This window comes from Dreissena polymorpha, chromosome 2 (genome assembly GCF_020536995.1).
Source record: "Dreissena polymorpha isolate Duluth1 chromosome 2, UMN_Dpol_1.0, whole genome shotgun sequence".
In the NCBI taxonomy this organism is placed as follows: Eukaryota; Metazoa; Mollusca; class Bivalvia; order Myida; family Dreissenidae; genus Dreissena; species Dreissena polymorpha.
In genome coordinates this window covers 102412098-102439693 of record NC_068356.1, presented here as the reverse complement: position 1 = coordinate 102439693, position 27596 = coordinate 102412098, and the positions used below count along the sequence as shown (strand labels likewise).

At 33.6% G+C, this 27596-nt stretch overlaps 2 protein-coding genes and 1 long non-coding RNA gene across 7 annotated transcripts in view; all 3 read right to left on the bottom strand.

Moving 5' to 3' along the window:
- Positions 1–27596, bottom strand: part of LOC127868310 (uncharacterized) — a 525576-nt gene that overhangs the window by 298303 nt on the left and 199677 nt on the right. The window lies entirely within an intron of this gene.
- The window catches only part of LOC127868308 (uncharacterized), a 501779-nt gene that overhangs the window by 293418 nt on the left and 180765 nt on the right, over positions 1–27596 (bottom strand). The window lies entirely within an intron of this gene.
- On the bottom strand, positions 20852–23640 carry LOC127868315 (uncharacterized). Its single transcript, XR_008044073.1, has 3 exons — positions 23370–23640; positions 21820–22118; positions 20852–21040 (listed from the first exon to the last, which is right to left on the bottom strand). It is a non-coding gene; the product is annotated as an uncharacterized LOC127868315 (long non-coding RNA).

Sequence of the window (27596 nt, the reverse complement as noted above, 5' to 3'; positions counted from 1 at the left end):
CCAGACCTAGGTCAATACGCACGGCTGATGGACAAACTGAAGAAATAAGACACCAATGTTTTCTTTAATTCCCTGCGAACTGACTACCAGATATACCAAGAGATTCTGACACGCATTGAACACATAATACTGCCGAAGATTTCGAACTACATGACGCCTCTGACAGCCGGCATTAAGTTGGCTATTGCATTACGTTACCTAGCATCAGGGGGACATCGACAACTCTCCCATGTATTGATTTCAGATGAGTGGAAGAACATTGCCCAGCAGTTTGGCGACCATTAACAGTTGCACAACTGTGTTGATGCCTGGGATGGTAAGCACATCCGTGTACTACAACTACAAAGGTATCCATTCCATAATCTGCCGAGCCGCTCTTCTTGTCTAACAGCTACCCGAACAGTAACGCTCTCATACCATGTCTGATCTGTCAATATTGCCTAATAATTTAATATCAGAGAAACCAATTGTGTTGTTTTATATACATTTTCTATTTTCTAAATGTTTGATGTAAAATAGTTCAGAAGCGACGGATTAGTTGTCATGTTGTTGTATTTATATTTAGATAGTGTCAACATAACAGCGGTTTATTGCAGCAGCTACGGTAGGCGTTCTCTAGTTTACACTGACATACACATCAACTGCAATACCTAGAGGATATTTGTTGGATTCGGTGGATTATCGATTTTAATTCACGAGTGATCATAGAAAATAATATTTTCACGAGTGGCGCAGCTATGATGAAAATATATATTTTCTATGATCACGAGTGAATTAAAATCGATATTCCACCGAATCCAACAAATTTTCTTTTTTATTTAATGCTTTTTTTCACAGTTTATATACATTGTTAAAGAGTTAAAATTAAGAATCTCGCTGGGATAATGACGTCATTTCGTAAAAAAATTACAGTAAACAGTGAAAATTATCGATAATTTTCACTGATAATTTTCATTGTTTGAAACAGTGAAATTATCAGTTTTAATCCACTGATATTTCTCTATAAACCACCGGAAAGCATAAATTAAAAACAACTAACAAACTAGAACAATACCTGTCTTGTCGCCATCAGAATTCAATTTTACAAAATTCTTTCCCATCTCAAGCAATGAAGTCAGCTTTTTTAGAAACGACACTTTCACCGTTGATGAAATTTTAATATGATTTTGTTCATTGATATATGATTCCATTTTGTGAAGTTTATCTTTAATCATTTTCGAATAAATGTACTGTTGGGTGGGTGTTCCGCGTTCTAAAATAGCCAAACACATTAGCACTTCTTTATTTATTTCTTCTTTTACTTTGGAAGAAGTGTCACGCTTTTTCCGATGAGCTTGATTTCTGCAGTTTTGAAGTCTTTAGCCTCACTTAATAACACTTGCTTTGCCTGGTCGAATAGTTGTATTATAGAATCTCTCATTTTATCGACTTGTGAAGATATCATAGCAATGGACTCATTCAAACCTGTCTCTGAATGCTTACACTCCGCTATAATAGTGGATTCCAATTTAAGCAGTGCCTGTTTTAAAGCATGAAGCTCTGACCATTTGTCAGCAGTTGCATCGGCTAACTTTTCTACCCTATCGCATTTCTTGTGTTTGGCCCTGCATTCAATACAGCAAAACTTGGAATGGTCTTTACAATAAAACTCTTTTTTCATTTTTTTCTTCCCATGCTTCGGACACATATCCATTCTTTCCATGTCCATCACCACTCGTACTGATTTTATGCCCTTAATTATTGCAATGTCATGCTTTCCTGGTTTATAGACAGTGTGTGGATTTTTGCACGTGTCACACAGGAACTCATCGCAGTCATTACAATAAACCGTAGCAGTTTTTGATACGTTGGTTTTCATACATGGCTCACATGATTGTGTCACAGCACAATCTCCAATAAAGTCCCCTGCATTGTCTCTGTTTGACTCCTGAAGTCTTCTAGAAGCCATTCTGAAGTTGTGTTTAAACTGGTTTCTACTTTCGATTTGAAAATCAATGTTTGTACGTTTAATATATACGTTCAATATCTTTTAGATTAAACAAAATGAAATTATCGACAAATATATCTATGCCGAATTATATATACGAACACCAACTTATATCCAAATAGAACACTAAAACACATTTACTGTCCTAGTTCCGTCTACGCCCAATCGCAAACTAAATATCTGTTTCGTTTACAGTCGTTAAGGAAATATGAAGCTTCGTCGATAACCTCTGGCATTCTATCGGGGATTCGGTTATACCATATCTTTTGGATTGTCAAAAGTGTCAGCACACCGTGTTCTCGATCGTTATATATCGACTTTCATTTACTTATTTGGGTTAAGTATTGATCGTTAAATTTTGTGAGATAAATCAAGCTATCAGTTATGATATTCAGGTTGCAGTACTGCCAAATACAAAGCACGTAAACGGGATAAGGATATCCACCGCATTATCATACTCGTTTAATGTAACTGAGCCTAATCAGATATCGTCTAGATCCTGACGATCCTGACGATGACGAGGACGGTCCGGATCTTGGATAACATGATGTTTGTGTGTAATTTCCTATAAGATTGGGGAACTGAACTTTAACAAATGTAGCAATGGAAGCTCTAAGACTTCTAAAATTGAGATAATAAAATTTCACAAATGTAAGAATGAACAGGATAACATTAATTGATTTACATGTATATAAATCTATACATATGTCATTGTAGGAATTGGTATAGAAACAGCTATTGAAAGGAACTGACCATAACAAAACCTTAATTTTTTTTGTTTGTTAAGTAAAATGCAAATGCACATGAATCGCTGTCATCTTATGCACTATGTACGTACGTATTGTAATGTCAAAACCTATCCGATCATTACGATTACGAAAAAGGTATATTCTTTGCTTAAGATCTATTTCCTTGCGGAAATCGCAGTTCCTTGTTCAAATGAGGCCAGCTTCAGAAAATGTGAGATTATAAACAATGAAACTTGTGCTCAAACACTTGCCACTTGCCTCTTGTTCTTTCTTAACATGTCGGAAACAATATGTTTTATTAATGATGGATCAATCTCCAACGTGTTGATAAGAAAATCAACGTTCAGGCGATTACCATAATAAGATTTATATTGTCAGGTACCATAAGGGCACTAAATAACCATATTGAACCATTCAAGTTATGGACGGCATTGATGAACATTTGCATGAGTTATGCAATTTTATATTTATCTCCACATTATACTTATAATGATGTTATTGCATACCATTGGATTGATTGTCATGTCGTATTTGTAACACAGGCGTATACATGTCATTTAAAAATAAAAACACGACACGAAATTTTTATTGTGCAATAATAAAATAAACTAATTCTACACAAGCATAGAGTGATCAGATTGCAAACGTGACATGAGGCTTTCTTGTATAGGACATGGATGACGGCAATTGTGTTTTATTCTTCATTCATTATCATGATAATAGGCAGAGTCGTATGTTTAGAAGGTATTTTTGAATTCCGATTTGATATACACCTGACCGGAGGTTTTTCAAGAGAAAATTATCATAGAAAAATTATCTCGTCGCTAACACTATATTTAACCCTTTCTTAACGCAAGATGTTTAATGCCCGTGTATTAAGCCGAGATTAATTAATGATGGTATAACCTGCGTTTACTTAGTGATATAAGACTTTTATCAAGCTGGGATTGTGTATTCGAACCATAGCGATTTCGAGCAAAGGACGAATACCAAGATGAGTATTGGGTATTTCTATGCTAGATTCGCTTCACGGCATTCAATCAGATACACGGCATAACCGTTGATCGTTTGATAAGAAGGAATAGGCGACAGTGAAGTTTTCTGGATTGATCACAGATAGTGTTACATAGTGTCAAGAAATAGATAAAGGGACACACACCGTGTTATGCTGAATACTAGATCCCGTAAGAGTTATCTCCACTGTTAATCTTGTAGTTATATGATTATGCTTCATAGTTTGTTGTACACTTTTAGCTTAGGTATGTATGTATGTATGTATGTATGTATATTTATAATACCGGCTTTACTACAACAGGTAGAATACCATAATAATGATATTATTTAAAAAAATAAAATTCATGCTGCTTTCAATTATCCAAAGCCACTAACATTCTCGTACCCCTGTCATACATTTCTTTGATCCTGCTTCTACTCCTTCGTTCATATCAAAATTTAATGTGTAAACGTAAAATAGTGTGTTCTAGTTTTATAGCTATTTCTTGACCAGTGACGAAAACAAGATGGCATTTGTATTTCAATTTGTACCGCATGTGACGTACCATAACTGATTAGATGTTGTTTTATATTTTATCATGCAGTTTCGATGCATGTATTTTTTTAATTATCAAAATTGGTGAAGTTGAATTAAACTCATTACACTTGTATTGTTGGAATTATGTTATTCATTTTCACTGAGAGGGCGGTTTTGCGTGTGTAAATATGCTTGAAAGCAAAGTAAAACCCATATATAAGATATACATTGTAGTTGATGAGTCGAGTTGATTGAAGGATGGAATTGATTTTCTCATATTGGAGACCTATATTTAAATTAAAATAAAATCGACACTAGTGCCTGTCACTGTCAACGTCGTATGTCTTTATAAGCTCATTAACCGTCATTGGTTTCATCTGCGACGTAAACTAATTTTTTTCTAAAAAAACTGACTACTGACACTATGCATGAAATGTTAAGGCAGATTTTTTTTTCTGGTTTCATCTAACCAATTTATATTTCCTCAGCAAATATTTCCGGTAACTGTCTTGAAAAAGATTTTTTTTTAATATTAACACTTTATACAGTCGGCAAAGTAGCACAAATTAATGTAAGAGCAGTTCAGCGTGCTACAAAAAACGACTTCATTCGTCAATCTATGTATATATGTGCTTGAATTCTCACAAATCAAGTCTTGCTGTGGAAATAATGCACTTATTGTACTTTAAATGTACCGTGATTCATTCAATGTTCCTAAAGGCAAACTCGGAGTTGCGATTTTGAGTATTTGGATTGAAAGAAAAAGAGTGAAGTTTAGCTATTGTGTGCAATAATGTACATACTTCAGCTGTAAAAATGTACAGACATGAAGTACAGATACTCCACCAAGTATAAAACACGAGCACCAATTCACATGACAAAGGAAATTACTTTAAGTCTTACAAAAGGTGCCCAAAAGAGACAGAGACAGAAAAAAATAAATCATAAATAAGTATGATATTTGCCAGGAGAAGTCCCGTTTTTGGCAACAGAGCGTTACAATTTCATGATTGAAACCAGTCCTGATTAAAACATCAGTATTCATAACAGCCCACAAACCATCGAAAAACACGCGTAAAAAACGAAAAAAAAAACTACATCGATATTTTTCGTTCGAGGGATCAATGGCAATGACAGGAGTATTAATCACTTTCCTTAAATTAAAAACTAGCTGTGAGGACCAAGAGTCAGCATTCCTACCAAATTAACTTCCAGAAAATTAGTTGTTAATGGAAGATCTTCAATTTTGGTGTGTCATTGTGTTGTGGGGCGAAGCCGAAGTACCCTGAGGAAACCCCACCTATCCGCTATAGTTGCCACCAACCAAACTCACATGATGTTAGGCTGTAAAGGAAATGGCGATAGTGGAGATTTCCGGGTTGGTCATTGATAGATTTGATACCATAACAATCATTTTATGAAAAAAGTAGGGTAGTTTTGCTTTCAACTATTCAAAGCTGCCAACATTATTTTGCCCGTGCCATTCATTCATTTTAGCCTGCTTATACTACTTTGTTTATGTCAAAATAAATGTTCACTGTAAATTGTGTGTTCTTGTTTAATTGCTTTTGCCTGACAAAATCAAGATGACGCGCTGTTGTTGCAGTTGTTTACAGACTAGTCGCTGATTATTCGCTGACATTTCGTCCAATAAAATGGGTCAATGCCAGGTCACAGTCTGATTGCTTCTTCGCCGACTGCATTACGACCACAGAAAATGTTCTCAATTCCCTATAATAATACATTTATTTTATGCAATTCAACATGCAGGACTTTCTTCATCCAAACTGAAACCCAGTGACCGACCTACACGAACTTGTTCAACATGATCGATTACCACCATATGTCGAGGGACGTAAGATGATTGTTAGTTAACCATAGATTATGCATTCCCAGGCTTTTTGCTCTGATAACAATGCTTTGGTTTGTATTTTGAAGGACATAATATGAGCATCTATTTAATTTTGTACTGCGTGTACTGTTCCATGACTTGAAACATTTTTTTTTTACGTTATACTTCGCGCGTTTAAAAAGGCTTGAAATCAAGGTGAAAAAACATACGAGATAAAAGTTGTAGTTAATGGATCGAGGTCACGGATGTTCTTATACTGAAGGTTGTAAGGGGCCGCCTGTGGTGCAGGTGTGATTGGACATATTTCATGCATAAACACTTCAGTGCGTTGTTTGGCATTCTGTGTAGCAATTATTGTATCATCTACAGCCGCGTTTTAGGAAAATACGTAAATAAAACAGGACTTAAACTAAATACCAAGTAATGATGCTTTATTGAGATAATCCATTCGATGTAATAGTTAATATATGCGTTCACTTAACAAAATGACACTTAAAGCTTTACAATATTTTCGGTTGAGCCACATTTCGGTTACTAAATATATTTCTGTCACCAGTAAACTTCTACCAGCAAACTAGGATAGTTCTCAGATACAGTCTTTTTCCATCACCATAAGAAATCTTATTGTGGCTACAATTAATATGATGCAAACATTCCTATGATTAAGTATTGCAGCGAATAAACTGGTTAAATATAAATGTTTGCACACGTGCTATAACAAAAACATGGACACTAGTTTTTATCTTTACAAAGTTTTTTTCACGAATTTGTCAGGCAAAATAAACAATATAACATTTCCAGAAATTAAAAGCAAGGACAAATGACAAAACTAAATAAGTTAAAAATACATCTTTATTGTTATTACTATAATATACGCATCATGGCATTGGAAATAGGATATTCATGCTATTCATTGACTATGTAGTTAAAGGTGAAATCATCAATGTCGTATGAAAACGCATAAATAAAATAATATCTTTATAGACATACACGGTTATCGCGTACATGTGATTTTCCCAATTTCAGGTAATCGACCTATCATAAGTTCGTTAATGTCCGGGTAATTGCGACGAAGTCGTACACACTCGTACCTTTCTGTTCGCAATATCAATACTTTCCTTGACATTTACAAGATGAATAGTATTTATCAACGCCGTAACAAGTAATTAAATATTTAAAATGAGCTACATGCAATTCAAATTGTTGAAAACCTATGAAAAAATCTTACGTATTTGCATATAGCTATAAGAATTCGGCAGCATTAATGCAAGATAGGAGTTCTTAAACACGATATTAAAGCCTTTGTGGCAGAGGGTTCGATGTTAACACAAGTGGTCCCGGATCGGAATCCCGCAGCAGGCATTTTTTTTTAATTGTATCATTGATTCAAGAACATTATATTATTATAAGATTTGTAAACAAATGTTCTAAACATGGAATATGGTGGGTTGAATACCTTACACGAATTCTCTGTTTTATCATTCTCCGCATGTTGATATGGGGATGTCTGATTAGAGCGTTAAATATCATAAGGTTTTAAATTACAGCGTGCGTTTTCTCGGCCGCAGCAATTCTGAATACATAAAATTGTTAAAAAGTTTGGTTTATTTCAAAATATCATTATAACAAAGCTAAGACTAAAAACTGAAAACTGAAATTAACGGCTTTATATACTATCCTTTTCATTAGGATGGGATAGGACGATTCAATGCTTCTAAAAGGCAGATGTTAAATGCTGGGAATTCTAGTTCTATTCAACTTCTGTTGATAATTATAGAACTTGTGGCTTATTTAGGCTGAACAAAAACAAGCATTATTTTAAATGAACGAACATTTTCTTTCATGGCATTAACAAAACATTCTCATCGTTTGGGTCATTTAAATAGAGATTTGAATATTGAACAAAGAATTATTGTAAAGTTGTTAATGCTAGTTGTTATGTTTTAATTATTCAATAAGCATATTAAAAATGCAGACATATCTTGATTATAAAAAACTTCATCGAATTAACGCAAATTTCGATTTTTTAGTCAACCGTTCATATGTTGAATGATATTTTTTTATGTTAACATTCAGCTAAATCAACTGTTTTTGTATACATTTAGAGTTCTCTTTTAAGCAAAGTCTAAGAATGAACTATGATTGTTAAGTATAATTGCTAGTGTTGAAACGATAATGATTCATGCTTTATCACATGTTATTTCATAAAATTAATTAAAAAATGACAAAAACTGTAATTTACGAAAACAAATCACTTGTTCAAGATAGATAATTTGAAAACCCTTACATATATATCATATTTCACCATAAAATGATAAATTTACAATTGCAATAAATGGAAAAACGATGATTATTCTTTCGTAGAACATAAATTCCAAAAATGTGTGATGAAAATTCAGAAAAAGGCATGTTTCCCCCAAAAAACACATTTCCCATCAAAATACAGCTTAGGACTTTTTTCTAAGCTTCTCCTTTCATTTTAGGACAGAAAACTGTAAATACCAATTGTGCCTATTTACCAAATGACCACTTGTCACTATATACTGTATTTTTGTCTAGAAAATCATGAATAGTTTCCAAAATTTTGCTAAATATGTCGTCTGTACAAACAAAGGCAACCTCGTATTATGTTCTGTCTAATGACAGCTTTGATTGATGTTCTTCGAGAAGCTGTTTTTCCGAAGCTGCCCATGCTTCTTACTGCACTGATGATCGACTCTCTTTAGTAAGTTGAACTTTGCTAATAGCTACTGACTTACTAATAATGTCTACCGCTTTGCTAAGCATTGTGTCATGTTTGCTCATCACAATAAGCTTGCCATTAACAGTTTCCCAAACTGCAATAATTTTTTCATGCTTCAACTTCTTTACAATGTATTCTTTCACAGGCCTGCTCATAAATATTGCCATTGTCGCATGTGGGATTTGGAATTCATTTCGGACGAATGTATCTTTTAGTTTGTACATCTCAATCTGGATTGTGTTTACCACGGAATACACACCTTCAATTTCTATTTCATTATTTGTTGGATGAATGTTAATTTTAACTTCAGGAAACTTATCTTGCATTTGACTAGGGAATTTATCTGCCAACAACATTTTAGTTTCGATAGACTTCAACATGGTCACTTCTACTTTTACCCATGTCTTTTCCTTCTGTGAAGCCTCTTGTATGTCTTTTACAATTTGTCCAACTTTGGTCTTCAGTCCCAAAACGTTTCTTTTAATTCCCACAATATATATTTTGTTTTCATGCCTTTGTATTATAATAGCTACGGGTTCAGGATTATCAATAGTATTATCAATAGAAATTTTGCTTAATTCTTCAGTTACCTTTTTCAAATTATCTGAGACAACAAAAAAACTTTCGACGTCAAGAGTGTTCATAAAGTCTTGGAAGCTTGCTTTTGCATTGTCATTCCAGTCCTTGGCCAGTTTAACACAGTATTTTACATCCTCAGACAATGTACAATGTAGTACAACATCTTCACTGTCATATGCTGCAGGCCAGGTTATTGTGGCATGGCACATATATAACTGCTTTTCAACTGCTACTTTGTTGGCACTGGAACGCTGCAGAAATTTTATCTTCTGAATATTTTCCTTCACAATTAAAGGGTTTGGTTTTTTGAATCGCCGTTCGACAGTGTCCCCTTCTGCCCTTCCAATGCATGGGAAGTATCGCCTTACTTCAAGCTGTCTTCCATCAAGCTTTTGGTCTTTTGACAAAACTTTATCTACAACTAAAAAGTGGAGTATCTTTACATATTTTATTACCATTCAACCTTAATTGTAAGTTTAGTTCAATCTCAATCACGAGAATGGCATTAACAAAATGCAATTTATAAAAAATATGCGCTTAGGCTTTCAAAACCATTTTTTATGATCCTCTATTCAACAATGACAAGGTCTTACTTGACCTTTAATAGGGCCCTTAACCTAAGACCTACGGAATGAATGCCTGGAGAACTCCCATCATTTTGTTATTGAAACCTGGTGATTTGAAATAAATTTCACACTGTATACTTGGCCAGGTAAAGCTCCATACGATGTGTTGAACTTTAATGTTTAATTATTACCTTAACTTTGATCTAATTCGGGCATGTAACATGAATAAGGAGTGTTACTTCCTCCTAGTACTTCCAAAATCCATTCACGTCCAAGATTTTCTACTTATGATAAATCTATTCCTATAAATGTCATCAGAACTTTGAGCTTGATTGCGAAACTAAGACCCTGTGTCTTGGGCACAACATTTTATCAGCCAATGTGTGACCTTTCTGCACATGGTTATTTTAAAGATGCTGAATCTATAATAATAATAATAACCTTGTTTTACAAATATTTGAAAGTTATACATTAAAAATGACAATTGATAAATGAGTTTAAGTCATCTCAAAACTTATGAGTATTTTATTTCCTATTTCTCTGGCCTGTAAAAACGTCTATTTGTTTACATTTTGCTGGTTAACCGATTGATATCAATGAATGTAGGGGTCTTCTGAGAGTTCTGTGTCTGCGCAATTACCTCTTCGAAAATATTTCCAGAGATAATCGTCAAAGCTTGCATTTAGAATGTAAATAAAGAAAGCCAGAAATGCATGCACCTTTTTTCTATTAAAAGTATTTTTGCTTAAAGGCTCTATAAAGGTGAGAAATTAAATTATTATGCATATAAACTGGTCTAATTTTTACCGAATTTCAGATTCCTGTGCATAAAAAATGCTCATAACACAGCTTAAGTGCAACGTTGTCAAGACTTATGGAAGATATACCCGTTTCATAATTGGTAGAAATGTTTACAACTTTGCAACTAACGTGATGTGTAGCCTCAAAGCGTTTACGTATGCTAAAAATAGCCGAAAGAAAATTAAATTTTAATTCTGTTTGAAACAATTTTAAACCAGCAGAAAATTACTTATTAGATCACTACAAACGTTTAAACCATTTAGAAGAGACCAACTTTGTGAGTGATACCGGAAAACGTAGAAAATCAACGATATATTTTTGGTGACCTGAGTGACTTTCACTTTCACTTTCCGAGTAAACAGCGATGTAAATAAACTGATTGTTTGTAAACACAATTGACTTGGAGGACACTATATTTTGAGCTAAAAACAAGTTGCATTGCTTATTTTTGTATGGTTATGTCCAATTGCATATACATATTGTTTTTGATAACCTTTATAAATAAAATATGAAAAACAATAATTTAAAATCGGTAAATAATTACGGGTCGTGACCTTTATAGAGCCTTTAAAAAGTCTCTATATTTTTTTAAAGGAGAGATATCAACAAATTTCCAAAAAGATACAGATCCAGCATCTTTAAAATCCCTTCATTTTGGACCCTCGTTTTAATCGGACCGGCCGGACCGGGTTATAAGTTCTGTGCTCATTTATTGTCATTTGCAAATACATGCATATTAGCCCTCGATAACTGGATACATACCGCCTTTCTAGTATGTATGTATATATATATATATATATATATATATATATATATATATATATATATATATATATATATATATATATATATATATATATATATCCCATAATCCAATATAATTACAATCTAAATAAAAAAAATCTGACCACAGTTGATGATAAGTGAAGAATTTCATAAACACAAACATAGGCAATTTTTCACAAGTGTAAACTGCACAGTAAATTATGGGACGAGGAGGTTTCTAATTGAGCATGTGCAAATCAGGGGACGCAATGTGCTAGCATCGGGCACAGTTTAGAGAATTATAACAGCCAATGGACAAGTGAATTTAAATATAGATTGAGTGAAAAATGTACACATTACTTTCCGAATACCGGGCAAAAAGACAGTTACATTTTACATCACATTTTAACAGACATTATTTAATGTATTGTCTACAAATACTAAAGAAATGAAAAATTCCTAGATAAACTTGTCAATGATTCAAAAGATCAATAGCACATTAATAGAAACGGCATTAGAATGTGAAACAGTGATAAACACATGCTATTTTTCAAATCCTTATTTACATAAAATAATAGATTATCACACTTAAAATGTCATATGTATAAGTATGGGTTAGCCAGTAATCGATTATAATTTGGGCAGTAATTCTATCAGCTCAATGGGCGCCACTATATATTACTAAAAAATACTTGAAACAGCAATGGAAGGTTGTAGAAAAAATCTGGAGCCATGACCCTCCAGCGTTATATTGAATTCTGCATTATTACTCAGTGCGTTATATTGTTTTGCCTTAAATTCCTTGAAATTACAGTAGGAATTATTCACTAGTTCAAACTATTTTTTTATCAAATCACCTTCAGCCTTCGCATCTGATATTTTGAACAACTATGAACGATAATCATTCTATAAAACTCGTGTGAAGTTTCTCACAATTTGTCAACAGATTGTGAGATATCTTGTGAATGGAATTGTTGACAAGAGATGGCAAATGACATTGGACAGCTACCCTACACTGTAGTTAAAACACTTCTCTCAAAACTTTCTACACAAGTTCAGTAAAATGTAGTCAAAATAAAATGGACATTTTGTAGCATGTTATGTCTATTTTACCTCTGGACAGAAATTAAGAATTTAAATATCTAAACTAACATGTTTGATTGGAATTATAATATGCATAGTACCTTTATAGTCAGCAAAGTACACCAGCCAGTAGTTCTGAGTGGAAAACATTTCCACCTTGTCCACTTGCCCACCATTGCTTCTTTTTTCATTCTCAAAATACAGTGAAACCATATCCACAGTCACTGTGTCACTGATGTTTGATACCAGCACACAATTAGAAATGGGCACTGGACTGACCCGCAAATGAGAACCTTCTAGGGCTTTCAATCTACATGCCTCTTCCAATTTTGCAAAATCTGCAGGAAATCAAACACATGAATAATTAACAAATATGCCAGAGGTTTAAAACATCTTTTTTAACTGGAGTCTTCGTAAAATCTTATACACAGTCCATAATAAAGAATGTAAGTAAAATGTTAAAACTCATGTTACTATATTTCAGCAATGTCACTATTCGGTTAATTATTATAACTTAAGCAACTACACATGTTTTCATCAAGTGTCTAATGTACACCTAAATGATATTAATGTTATTAAGAGCTATCCCATACCAGTGTGCTTTACTAATCTTCTCCTTCAATTCAATTGATAGTATCAAGTGTCTTTTGTCAGTCATCTAATATAATTGTCATGACAATTATAATCATTAATTATGACCCTAAGGCGCTAACCTGAGTTCAATGACCCCAATTGCTTAAGACTTGGCCAGTTGATCTAGTTTTTGACCACACTTGACCCAGATAAAAACATGGCCTTCATATTGTCAAGATAAACATTTTGAATTGGTGACCTAGTTTGTAGATACATCTGACCCAAATTCAAACTTGACCTAGATACTGTCAAGATAATAATCTGGACAAGTTTTATCAAGATTGAGTTATAAATGTTGACCTTACAGTGTTAACACTGTTTTACTAGGTTTTGACCTGGTGACCAAGTTGTTTTCTCATAGCACCCAGACTTGAAAAAAGCCTAGGTTGGCCAAAATGAAAATTCTGACCAAGTGTCATCAAGATTGAATAAAAAATGTGGCCTTTAATGTGGTAATAATGTTTTTCTAACATTTGACCTGGTTACCTAATTGTTAGATGCATGTAACCCAGATTCAAAATAGGCCTAGAAAAGGACAAATAAAATTTCTGACCAGGTTTCATGATGGAGAAACAAGTGTTTGTCTAGAATAATAAGAAGGCTTTTCAAGGTTTTGACATTGTGACCTAGTTGTGAAAGGCACATGACCCAGGTTTTAACTTTGCCTAAATAATGTCAAGATCAACTTTCTGACAACGTTTGCTCAATATTGAGTCATTGATGTTGTTTTCTAGGGTGGAAACAATATTTTTTTCTAAGATTTGACCATGTGACCAAGTTTTTGAACAATTAAACCCAGGTTCTAATTAGGCCTAGATATTGTCAAGATTAATATTACAAGGTTTTTATAAGATTTTCATCGCTTAAAACCTAGATTCAAACTTGGCCTACAAAAAGAGTTTAAGATAAAAATTCTGACCAAGTTTTATCAATACTGAGACATAAATAAGGCCTCTATAGAGGAGTTACACGGTTTTTCTAACATTTGACATGGTGACCTAACTTTTTAATGCACATGACCTAGATTCTAACATTCAGTAGATTATGTCAAGATAAACATTCTAACAATGTTTCTTTAAGATTGAGTCATTAATGTGGTCTCTAGAGTGATAACAAGATTTTTCTAAAATTTGAACTGATAACCTATTTTTTTTAACGCATATGACCTAGATTTGAACTCAGTCAAGTTATTGGTTTAATAAACATTCTTATTAAGTTTCATAAAGATTGAGTCCTAAATAAGACCTCTACAGTAGTATCAAGGTTTCCTAAGATTTGACCTGGTGACCTAGTTTTGTGACACACCTTACCGAGACATAAACACGGCCTAAATATTGTATAGCTACACAAACATTCTGAACAAGTTTTATAAACGTAGATTCTATGGGAAAAAAAGGATTTTATGAGACTCGACGTTGCGACCTATTTTTTCGAAGCACAAGACCAAGATTCAAACTTGGCCTAGAAAATATCAATATAAAGAATCTGACCAAGTGTTATTAATACTAAAACATAAATATGGCATCTAGAATGGTAACAAAGGTTTTCTATCGTTTGACCTAGTGATTTAGTTTTTTGACTTAAATGACCCAGATTCAAAATTGACTCGATTTAGTTAAGATAAACATTCTAACCATATTTCATAAAGATTGAGTCATAAATGTGGTCTCTATACGGATAACAAGGTTTTTCTAAGATTTGACCTTGTGTTTGGATGCATGTAACCCCGATTTAAACTTGCCCTAGATTGTAAAGATTAACATTCTGAGCAAGTTTCAACAAGATTAAATAATAAATAATAAAAGTGGCCTCTAGAGAGGCCACAAGACCTTTTGTTAGATTTGACCTAGTGAACTAGTTTTTGGAAGCACTTGAATCAGATTCACACTCTGCCTAGGTATGGTTCAGCTAAACATTCTGACCAAGTTTCATCAAGATTGGAGGTAATATGTAGCCTCTAGAGTGATTGCACGGTTTTTATAAGATTTTACGTGGTGAACTAATTTGTGGACAAAGATTCAAACTGTGGCCTAAACAATATCAAAAAAATATATATTTAATAACAATTGAGTCATAAATATGGCGTCTAGAGTGGTAACTTTTTTTTTCAATTTTGACCTGGTAACCTACATTTTGAAACCACATGATCAGTTGCAAAATCACCTAGATCTTATCAAGATAAACATTCCAACCCAGTTTCATTAAGATTGAGTCACAAATGTAGCCCCAATAGTTGTAACTAGGTGTTTTTTTTCAGATTTAAATCGGTGACCTAGTGTTTGAACGCACGTGACCCAGATTAGAACTCAATCTAGAAAGTGTTTCTATAAAAATTTTGACCAAGTTTCTTCAAGATTGAGTAGAATGGCCACAATATTTTTCAAAGATGTTACTTTGCAACCTAGTTTTTGGATTCACCTGACCCAGATTTGAACGGTCCTAGATATTGTCCTGGCCAAATTTCATCTAGATTGGATAAAAAATGAGGCCTCTACAGTGGTAACAACCTAGTAGATGTCGAACACTGCACACCGGATACCAGACACCACATGGTGATGGACATAGGGTCATCACAATAGCTCACCTTGATCATGAAAGGTGACCTAAAAATGTTTTTGAAGTTGATCATCTGTAGTGGTTACAGCGGTATATGTAAACATAACCTTAAAAAAGGTGCGTCATTCAACAAAAAAAACCTGGTCACAGTTATAATTACTCGCTAATGACCTTTTTTTTCTCACCTTAATACACATGTGCAGTTTATAATTAAAATCTGTCAGTAAAGAATTCTAGTAGATACAGAGATAATCATGTACTTGTTGCGTGCAAAACATGACATTCTACATTCCAATGTGTTTTACATGACCGAAGTTTCAATTTAATACTGGGATAGCTTTAGAGATATGGCGTTGTTGCACAATATCCTTTATTTTACTGCAGTACAGAATGAAACATTAGTTTGATAAATTGCATGTCATAATTCTAAATTCCAGTTATGGGTCTCAGACAGTGACAAGATGTGTGTGAAGTTTTCATTAAAAATCTGAAGTTATTATAATATTGAATTGATGCACCTAAACCTTACTTCCACTTTTTGATGAATAGTCAAACTAATAGAATACACTAAAATTTTTACTTTACTATTCAGTCATATCTGAAACTCTGGAAAACTTTTGAAACAGTTGGCTAGGTTAAAAAGGCATCAAACTGTGAAAATAAAACCATGGGCCCTATTTTATCAAAGTTTTTTTGGCAACGTCAGGTTACAACCTAATCGTGCATGTTCAAACATGTATGTTTATGATTAATATGATCCTAAAATGAAGGGCCTGAAGGAAAACAATTATTGGACTAAATAATTAATATATGTATGCTTCTACCAGAATTACACTGTAACATGAACTTGCCATACAATGATTAGTAGTGGGGAGGGTCTCCTCATGGGGAGGTCTTTTACTAAACGGCATTACCTATGTCCCCATTAACTGTAACCAAAACGACTTCATTCTGCTCAGCATGATAGGTCATGGAACCTTCTACCAGTGTAATTCCCATTCTAGCCTCCAAGTACAGATCAAGGACGTCGAATGTTATCTTGGGGTTCAGTCCTTTGATAAGCAGCTTGTTCGGGTAGCTGGGTGGCGGAACTGGAGGAGTGTACAGTGACACAACCAGCTCTTGGCCGTCCAGCTTATGTTGCCTCTTTGCCACAGCTTGTGCAACTGTTAAAGAGCAAAAACAATAGATTGTGAAGCGTACAAATACATGTCACATCTTGCATGGAAGACAATTAGCTTGTAGAGGAAAATGGACAACCCACTTCAAGATTTACCGAGATTTAAAAGAGTTTCATTTACTGGTGCAAAGATTTTAATTTTCTTTCCATGGGATATATAAAATAAATCCTTGCAAAAGTAAGACAAAAATGGATAAAATTGTCCTTAAAATACATGCAATGTTTTAATAAACCAGTAACATTCAATAGAAATAATGGCTAAATACCCAGCCATGATACTATCAACCTTCAAATAATAAATTGACTGCGGTTTATGACTGCCACATGAGTAGGGCATGCGCATACTGGAGCTTACCGGGTACCCGAAAGTGAGGTTAGTTACTTACTTCCAAATTGGATTCGTTTTCGTGATTTTCGTAAAGGAGTATCAAATTTTAGCCATTAAGCCACTTTTTATTTATATTTCTTTTAAATGATAACGCCCTTTTGGCTCTACAGTGTTTGTGCTTTCCTCCATTTTTTTTACTTTTTTTAGACATCGGGATAAAAAAGTTATTGAAGGAAAACCATCCACAAATCTGTTGTATACTAATGTGACGTGACAGAAATTGGATGTACTCTTTCATGAAAAACACCAAAAACGAGGCTATCTTGGAAGTAAGTTCCAACTAACCTCACTTTAAACCGGTAAGCTCCTGTAGGCATGCCCTCCTCCCTGCACATGCCTTTTGCACAAATGCAATCATTTGAGGTAATTTTATGCAATATTCTCATATACAGAGTCAGAGAGATTCTCAACTATGTGTTAAAGTGTTAAAATGAATGATATTCATCTTATCGATTGTAACAGTGTTTAATATATAACCAAACTGTTATATTTCTTGTAAATGGTGCATGTAGCTATGTGTTTTTATAAGAAAGGCTAACAACATACTGATAGTGGCCTTTTTGTCTCTTTTACTATTGACTTAAATTGTATGTGGTGTACTAACAAGAGCACCGCATAGCGGGTGCCAACGCTCGGCTGCGGGTGCAGTTTTGAATAAATGAAAGCTTGTCAGAATAATATTAGAGGTCACAGTGACCTTGACCTTCGACTTAGTGACTCAAAAATGGGTGTGGCGTGTAGAACTCATCAAGGTGCAGCTACATATGAAGTTTCAATGTTGTAGGTGGAAGCACTTTGATTTTAGAGCCAATTTTAAGGTTTTAGCACGACGCGGACGGCGGAGAAGTTGGCTATGACAATACCTCGGGTTTCTGCGAAAACAGCAGAGCTAAAAAATATTTATGAAAACAGTTCGGAGGCTATAAACAATCTTTAAAACTTGATGCACACAATGTATTGATACGTCATTTTTTTATGTAACGACTGGAAATTATTTGGTATGATTGTGTCTGCAAGGTATTCAGTTTAAATTCAAATTACAAATGCAAATAGCAAAACAAAAACATCTTTTTATGGATAAATAAGTTTTTTTCTATCCCAATACAAGGCTGAACTACAGAATGTAAGAACTAAATATTTGTGTCAGGATTCCATTTCTAAACTTTAACACATTGGCTGTCCTAAATGGTGATGCATTTTTACATAAGTAAGGAAAAGTCGGTATTTCAACATATACAGATCTTGTTTGGAAGGAGTATTTAGCAATCTGCAAATAAAGAGTTATTTTGTATTGTCATATAATTGTCATTTTTGTCACCTACAATACTGTCAACAATGTGTGTGCTGAAATAAGTGTTGTAAAATTCATATATTCTATAATTAACATTAACAATGTTATATTTAATACACTTGAGTGCAGTCTTAACCTCTTCATGGTAAAAATGATGTTTAATTATACTCTTGAACTGTGTCTGTATAATTTATTTATTGGAAACAAGATAGGTCAAATGCTGAAACAGTTGTAAACATAGGGGAATGACTTGAAAAACTTGGTAGAATAACTATACAATGTTACATGACAAAGATCATACCCCTTGATCTTGTTTGTTTCGAGAATTTTTTTAAATCATTTTGCAATATTAGTTTATATAAATCATGTGACCCCTGGGGCATGGTCATTTCTTGCCCCAGATGCATGGCTTGAACAAATTAAGTAGAGGACCACTAGATAATGTTACACAGCAGATATTAGAGCCCTGGTAGTGATTTTAGAGAAGATTTGTGAAGTTTTCATTTTTAAAAAAGCGTTACTTCTAATGATCTTCATATACAATGGACGGAAAGAATTATAAAAAAAATTGAAAGAGTGTACCCAAGAACTATACCAGTAAAGTTACGTTCAAATCTGACAAGGGGTTAGGGATAAGTAGTCCAAAGAAAAAGTTAAAGCATGTACCTCATGCACGCACTGATGGATGACGCACATCATGGTATCCTTAAAGCTCCCAATTAGCACCATGTGCTCAGGTGAGCTAAAATACTTCAATATGTGCACCCGATAGTGTGGACACAAATATTGAAAAAAAAAATCTAAGACTCTGAACATTGTAGCCTTCAAATATGAATTTAACCTAGAGCTCGCATGAAAGCCTATGCGATGTTCACACAGTCTCAAAAACTTTAACCTTTGAGTAATATTTCATGGAAATCCTTCTATGGCAAAGAATTTATGGTACATACCAGAAAGGAGGGTGAACACGTAACCTAGCGTGACATAGACTTTGGAGATGGCATAACTGACTAATGACTTCTGCACATTAACTCCATGACCTTGACATTTAAGACCAGTTTTATGAAAATCCTTCAAGCGGTATAGGAAATATTCAAAGGACACAAAATGTTATGAAATCAAAGACTCAGGGAATTCCAATCCCCCCTTTTTTAGAGTTACAGTGATTAATTAGTAAAGCTTCACACCTGATTCATCTTTGAACTTAATATACATAACATCGTCATCTTCCTCATCTGTAAACCAACTTTCAATCTCACCACCATCAGCCTTCTTCTTGCTCTCGAAATACCACTGAACTGAGTCTCGACTGGACACCCTGCGGACTCCTCGTATTTTTACAGTCTTTAATGGCTGGGATTCTGGTTCTACATGTTGATCTTCTTTATTACGTTTATATTGTGTGCAAGATCCTTCATTCATCGGTTCAGAGGATACCTTTGTAGACCTACTTGGTTTGAATAGTTTCACTTTAACTTTATTCTTCATAATACAGTGGTCATCTCTTTCTACAAAGCAGTAACAAAAATTAAATATCTAACAGCTAATGAATATAACACTGATTCTTCTTTGGCATTGAACAACATCGGGGCAAACAAGCAACATTTTATGTAAGGCTTCCACAAGAAACTGAGCCACCATCTAATTCATGACAGCAATAGAGCGTCTGGTAGAGGCTTAGATTGCAACCCCTGAAATTGACCTATTGATGTCATCTTTCATCTTCATCAATTAATAAATTGACATCAGGGGCATAATTTGAACTTTCCATGTACAGGATCACTCGTCCTCAAGTGAGCTAAAATGACATTTTAGATCCACTGTTAAGTTGTCTTCTTTTTTTAAATATTTTTGAGCTATTATGACTCCATAAGCAGACCGGCATGATTTAAACAAATATGAAGTACAGACACCGAATTCCAATCAGGTTTCAACCAATCTGCCAAGGGGCTTAAGAATAGTCATTTAAATGAATAGTGGACCTCATACATACAGCAATCAATGGGAAAGACAAAAAATGTTTTGTTTGGATGTTACTGCTAAAAAATTGTACTTTTGCTTTCATTAAAAAAGTTTTATTATATTACCATATTCTTCCTTATATGTTATATAAAATGCTTTTTCTGATGGTCGAAAGCTTAATTCTTGAAGATCGGAACCGCCTGACTTCTTTTCATTTTCAAAATACATCTCAAATGTATCATCATTTTCCTCTTTCATTAACCCCTCTGGTCCACAAACAATGACTGTACACAACTTTTTTGGAACATAGATTTGCACAGAAACCTCCCTTTTCTTTATTGTAATTGGAATATTATCGAGCACAGTTTTCACGTCTGAAATGAACATGTTAATATTAAGAATTTAAGCAGTGTGATTTAATAACAAGAGAGCCAAGAAGGCCATGTATCATTGACACTTGTCTTTATAACATCAAAAAGATGCATAGGAAGGCTATTTAGCATGTTGTATATGATTTAAATTAAGCACGTACAGCACATCACAATGATTGTAGCCATGTTTTTAAAGAACATAAAATTATTCTTTTAATTTGGTGAAGGGTCGGCCATGGAAAATTCTGTTAATTTATTTAGAAATCCATCCAGCGGTTTTACACTTCACAATTAGTTTTTATATAGCTGTATAAGAAAAACTGCCTTGCTATCTTCCAGCCATGCTTTTCAACAAAACAAATTATTATTTTACAAAATTTGGAAATGTCACCAAATGACACGACCAATCATTTTTAAACGAACGAGATTTTAAACTAGTCAATAGTGCGATATGAGGAAAATTTCTCCCCTTATTGGAGGTCAAAATATTTGAAAGAATCTAGTATAGCGTCACAAAAGAAACCTTAGTGTTATTTTGGAGAAAAAAAACAACATTCAATGGCGACCACATTTTTCTATAATGATTTATTTAAACAAAAGCTCACCAACCAATTCATGCTCAGGTAAGCTAAAATATTTAAATATTGATCCCAGAAACATTTCAGCTGAGTTTGTTTCCCCTGTGCATTTACAGAAAAAAACTATTATTTTTATTTGATCCTCAGATGAGCTTTAATACTTTAAATATTATTTTACAAACCAAACATCTACAAAAAAAATACCTTGTGGTCTCAAAAACTTTATAACAGCGTTATTGTCAACTTCATCTATGTCAATGTCTTCTACCGTGCACGATCCCAATCTCTTTGATGAGAAACACATTTCTAACATTTCTTCATCCACTCCAGGTGGGATGTCTTCAACCAGATCTCAGTTTGTGTGCCATCAAACATGGAATCCGTAGATGATTTTAAAAGGCTGTTAAATGGTTTTTCATTTGCATCACTGCTACCTAATCGCTCAACAATAAGTTCTGTGCCCATCAATTTCATAGCACACATATCTAACACACTTTCAACATCTAAAATAAAAGAAACACTTGATCAAAATATAGAAACACACAAACAATTTCAGTAGATATAAGAACATTTAAGGAAATCGACATAGCAAACTATTATTGTCCAGAAACTCTGTTGGGATAGTCATTATTGTTCTTTTCAACTTTGTTCATGATAGAACAACAATTATAAACATAAAGTGAAAAGCATTGTGGGATTAAACCAGTTTGAGTGCTAGACCAACCTCAAACTTATTTAAATATTAATTGGAAACTAAATGCGCATCTAAAGGTTTCAATTAAATGTACCTTTGCAGAGAGAAAACTCAAACATGAATGCTGAACTGTGATGTGTGAATTTTATAATTCACACATAATGGTAGTGTACTAGTGTCATAAGTATCGGAAATCTATTAAAACACATAAGGGATAGATTAATTAAATATATTAAAATTTTAAGTTTACAATGTATCTACAGAAAATTGTCTAACAAACTAGGTGTAAGAAAGATCGTGCATAATGCATATGTTTCCTCTACATAACAAATATAGCTCCACTGCTTGCAGCCTCTGAAGACTGATATATGACAACATTAAAATATGTATGGAATTATATTCTACTGAACCCACACAGCACAAATCTATAGTAGTTTTTAAAACATAAAAGAAAACATAAAAACGACTAATGCATACAAAAAACACAAATACTTTCATCATCATCATCATCATCATCATCATCATCATCATCATCATCATCATAATCATCATCATCATTAGCACCATCATCATCATCATCATCATCACGATCATGATCAAATTCAGTTCATGCTCCGTATATTTTTTTATATTTTTGTTCGCGCAGCTAACGTTCGCGTTCTCGTCTAATCAATCGCTTACAACAATTGTGTGTTTCTTTGTTCATTCCTTTTTATTTTTTCTAGAGTTTGAAAATTACTCTATATATGTGAACAAAATGTATATTTATTTTATTTTATTTATATTTATTTTATATGGATTTAAATAAGTGTTATGATCTCAAATACTGCTAGTTACGTCTGTTTATTTTACCGTACTTTACCGCGCAACTCTGAAAAATTTACATAAAGACTACATTGTATGATTTTATTTTTGAAATAACTGTTCGATTGTAACAGTATCCAATTAGTTAAATCGTTATAACAATTTTGAACTTCATACCGCTTCTCATTCTCTGTACTTCATCGACAAATACCGTTATTTAAATTAGACCATGTAAAGTAACTGATAAATAAAATACCTGTCTTGTTGCCATCATAATTCAGTTTTATAGAATTGCTTCCCATCTGAAGAAGGGAAGTAACCTGATTCGGAAAAGACACTGTCATTGTTGATGTACATGTAATCTTTCTTTGGTCATCTATTGTTGATTCGATAGTATTTTGTTTCTCCTTCATTAATTCGGAATAAATATACTGTTGACTGGGCGTTCCGCGTTCTAAAACGACACAACACATCGACAATACCTTATTTAGTTCTTCCTTAACTTTGAGCGAGGCGTCACGTTTATTCCAAATTCGTTTGACTTCTGCAGTTTTAAATTGCTTTGCCTCACTTATTAATTTCTGCTTTGCTTCTTCAAACAGTTGTATGATACGATCTTTCATTGTATTCACTTCTGATGATATCTTTGCAATGGATTCATTTAAGCCAGTCTCCGACTGCGTAAACTCTGCTATAATAGCGTCAGCCTCGGATTGCAATTTTATCATTGATTGTTTTAATGATTGCAAATCGGGTCGTGTTTGCCTGGATATTTTGGCTATTTTATCCAATCGGTCACATTTCCGGTGAATGAGAACGCATGAAAGGCAGCAAAGCTTAGAATGGTCCTGACAGAAAATCTCTATTTCTCGCGCATGCTCATGGCACTTGTCCATTCCTTTCATGTCGATTATACCGGGCGCAGATATATTGTTCTGTACATTGACAATGATATGCTGACCTGGTTTATAGACTGTGTGCGGATTTTTGCACGTATCGCACAGGTATTCATCACAATCCTTGCAGAAAACCGTAGCGGTTTTTGATAAGTTGGTATTCTTACAGGGCTCGCATGATTGTGTCACAGCAATTTCTCCTATAAAATCGCCTGCATTGGCTCTGTTCGAATTATGCAGCCTTCTAGAAGCCATTTTGAAATTGTATTTAAACAGGTTTCTACTTTCGATTTGAAAATCAATGTTTTTGCGTTTAATGTATACCTCCAATATATTTTACATAAAAAATGAAATTATCGACAAATATATTTTCTGTCTCTTTTACTATGCCGAATTATATATATAAACACCAACTTATATCCAAATAATACACTAAAACACTATTACTGTCCTAGTTCCGTCTATGCCCAATCGCAAAGAAAATATCTGTTTCGTTTAAAGTCGTTAGGGAAATATGACGCTTCGTCGACAACCTCCGGCATTTTATCGGGGAGATTCGATTACATACGGTTATACCATATCTTTTGGATTGTCATAAGCGTCCACATAGCGTGTTCTCGTTCGTTATATATCGGCTTTCAGTAACTTATTTGGGTTAAGTATTGATCGTTGAATTTTGTGAGATAAATCTAGCTATCAGTTATGATATTCAGGTTGCAGTACTGCCAAATACAAAGCACGTAAACGAGATAAGGACGTCCAACGAATTGTCATACTCGTTTAATGTAACTGAGCAAAATCAGATATCGTCTAGATCCTGACGATGACGAGGACGGTCCGGTTCTTGGATTACATGATGTTTTGGAGTAATTTAATATTAGATTTGGAAACTGAACTTCTTAAAATGCAGACATGGAAGTTCTTAGATATTCAAAATTGAGATGATAAAATTTAAATGATATAAGATTGAACACTTTAGAAGATAAACAAATTAATTGATGTACATGCATGTATATCTATACAACTGTCACTGAATTAATTGGTATAGAAACAGCTAATAAAAAACACTGTCCTTAATCTAATTTTAAACGTATACTTTGTTTTAACGAAAATGCACAAGCACATGATTCGCTGTCACCTTATGCACTACGCATATACGTATTGTGATTTGAAACTTCTTTAGTCGGGACTTGAGATATATCTCCGAGCGAAAATATCCACTCCTTGTTCATGTGAGGCCTTAGTCAGAAAATTGGAGATTATAAACAATTAAATGCATGCTTAACTGATTATGAGCGAGATATCTTGAGTTTTTTTTTTCAAACTGTCCCCTTATCAATGTCAACTTGTAAAACGCTATCACAATACGATTATAAATAATAGAGAACTCTCAAAAGTTGTGATAAGAAAATCAACTTTCAGGGAATTTACATGATAACGTGTGTATTATCATGTACAATAACACCACGCAATATACACATTGAAGAATTAAATCCAGAATTGATGAAAAGTGCATGGATTATGCGTTTGGACATTCATCTCCACAATATGCTTCTGTTGATGATATTGTATGCATTACATTGATTTTAATATCGTATGTGTAACACCGCTGTTTACGTCATTTAAAAGTAAAAACACGACATGAAACTGTTTTCTTTCGAAGGAAGTTTTATTTTTCAATAATTAATTTAACTAGTAAAACGCAAACATATAGTTCTCTTTAATGATCTATACATACAGACTAAGAAACATGTTAACATGATATGAGGCTTTCTTGTAAATGAAAAGAAGGACATCAAGTGTGGGTTATTCTACGTTAATTTTCATAATAATGGACACAGCCTTATGTTTATATATATATATATATATATATATATATATATATATATATATATATATATATATATATATATATATATATATATATATATATATGTTATGTTTCTGATTTGATAACAAGAATCTATACGCCTAACCGTGGGTTTCAACAACAAAAAATAGCAAAGAAAAAATATTCGCATCTAATACGATATTAAATGTTTTCTCCGCGCAAGATGTTTAAAAGACTGAGTATTTAGCTGATATTAATAATGAAATACTTAGTACTTGGTTAGCATAGTTATACCAGAATTTTAGCCTGTTGAGATTGTACATTCGATCAATAGCGAATATCGAGCCAAGGACGAATACCTAGGTGGGTATTTAGTATTAATTCGCATACGACATTCAACGCTATACACCACAAAACCGTTGTTACTTGGATAAGAGAAATAGGCGACAATGGAGGTTTTTGGTTTGGTCATGGGTAACATTGAAACCATAATAATGATATTATGAAAACAGTAGTTTTATGCTGCTTTCAACTGTCTAACGCCGCTTACATAATTGTGTCCCTGTCATTTAGTTCTTAAAAATTGCTTGTAATTCTTCGTTCATATCAACACTGATTTTAAATAATAAATTGTGTTTTCTACTTTAATAGCTATTGGGTGATAAAACAAGATGGTGCGCTGTTGTTTGTCGGGGTTCAGTTATTTACCTGCGAGACACCGATTAGTCGCTGATGTCTGGTTCAATAATTAATATCAATGACAGGTCTTAGTCTGATTGGTTGGTCACCAACTTAATTTCGACCTAAAAACTTTCTCAATACCTGTCGGCGTAATGTCTTCAATGCAACATTCATTTCTATCTTCAAGCAAACAGAAAACCAGTCATTGCCCTACAATTACTTGTTCAACATCACCAATTACCACAATTTCTCGAGGATCAAGAGGGGATTGTAACTTAATTACAGGCTATGCGTTTCAACGGTTTAAATAATAAACATAATACCGTGTTCTGTATTTTAAAGAATATAATAAGAACATATATTTCAATATGTACTTCATGTTACGAACCATAAATGATTACATGAATTTTCATAAATAATCATGGTACATATATTTTTTCATTATCAAAATAAATGAAGTTGAATCATTAAAATTGTATTTTTGGAATAATTTAATTTAGGATGACTTATAGAGCGGTTTCGCGTGTTTAAATATGCTTGATCGCAAAACGAAAACCATGAACGAGATCGAAATCATAGTTGATGGATCGAGTTGATGGATTTTCTTATATTGAAGTTTTCTAGCGAATACCTGTGGTGCTGGAATGAATGGAAAAATAACACGTCAAGCTTTGTTTGGAATTCGGTGTATGGCAATTTTTTAATCATCTCAAACCTTCTTTTTGTCAATTAGAAAAATATCTTGCAGTAAAAAATGCTCTATTGAGATGATCCATTCGTCATTTTCGTTAATATTGGGTGTTACCTTTTTTCTAAACAAAACCCACAAATGATACTAAAAAAGTAACCCAATATGATTGGTTGAGGTGCATATTGGTCGATTATTTTGTTTTTGTCTCTAGTAATGATTATTCTAAGGAACAGTCTTTTTCAATACAGCCTATGAAATCGTATCGGTCACGGTACCTAAACCACGTGACTTTTTCGGATCTGTGTTGGGAGAATAAAGCGCGACCCAGTTAACATTTTTAAGGATCTCTTTTTAAATAGTTCACCTTTTTGAATGGGATAAAGT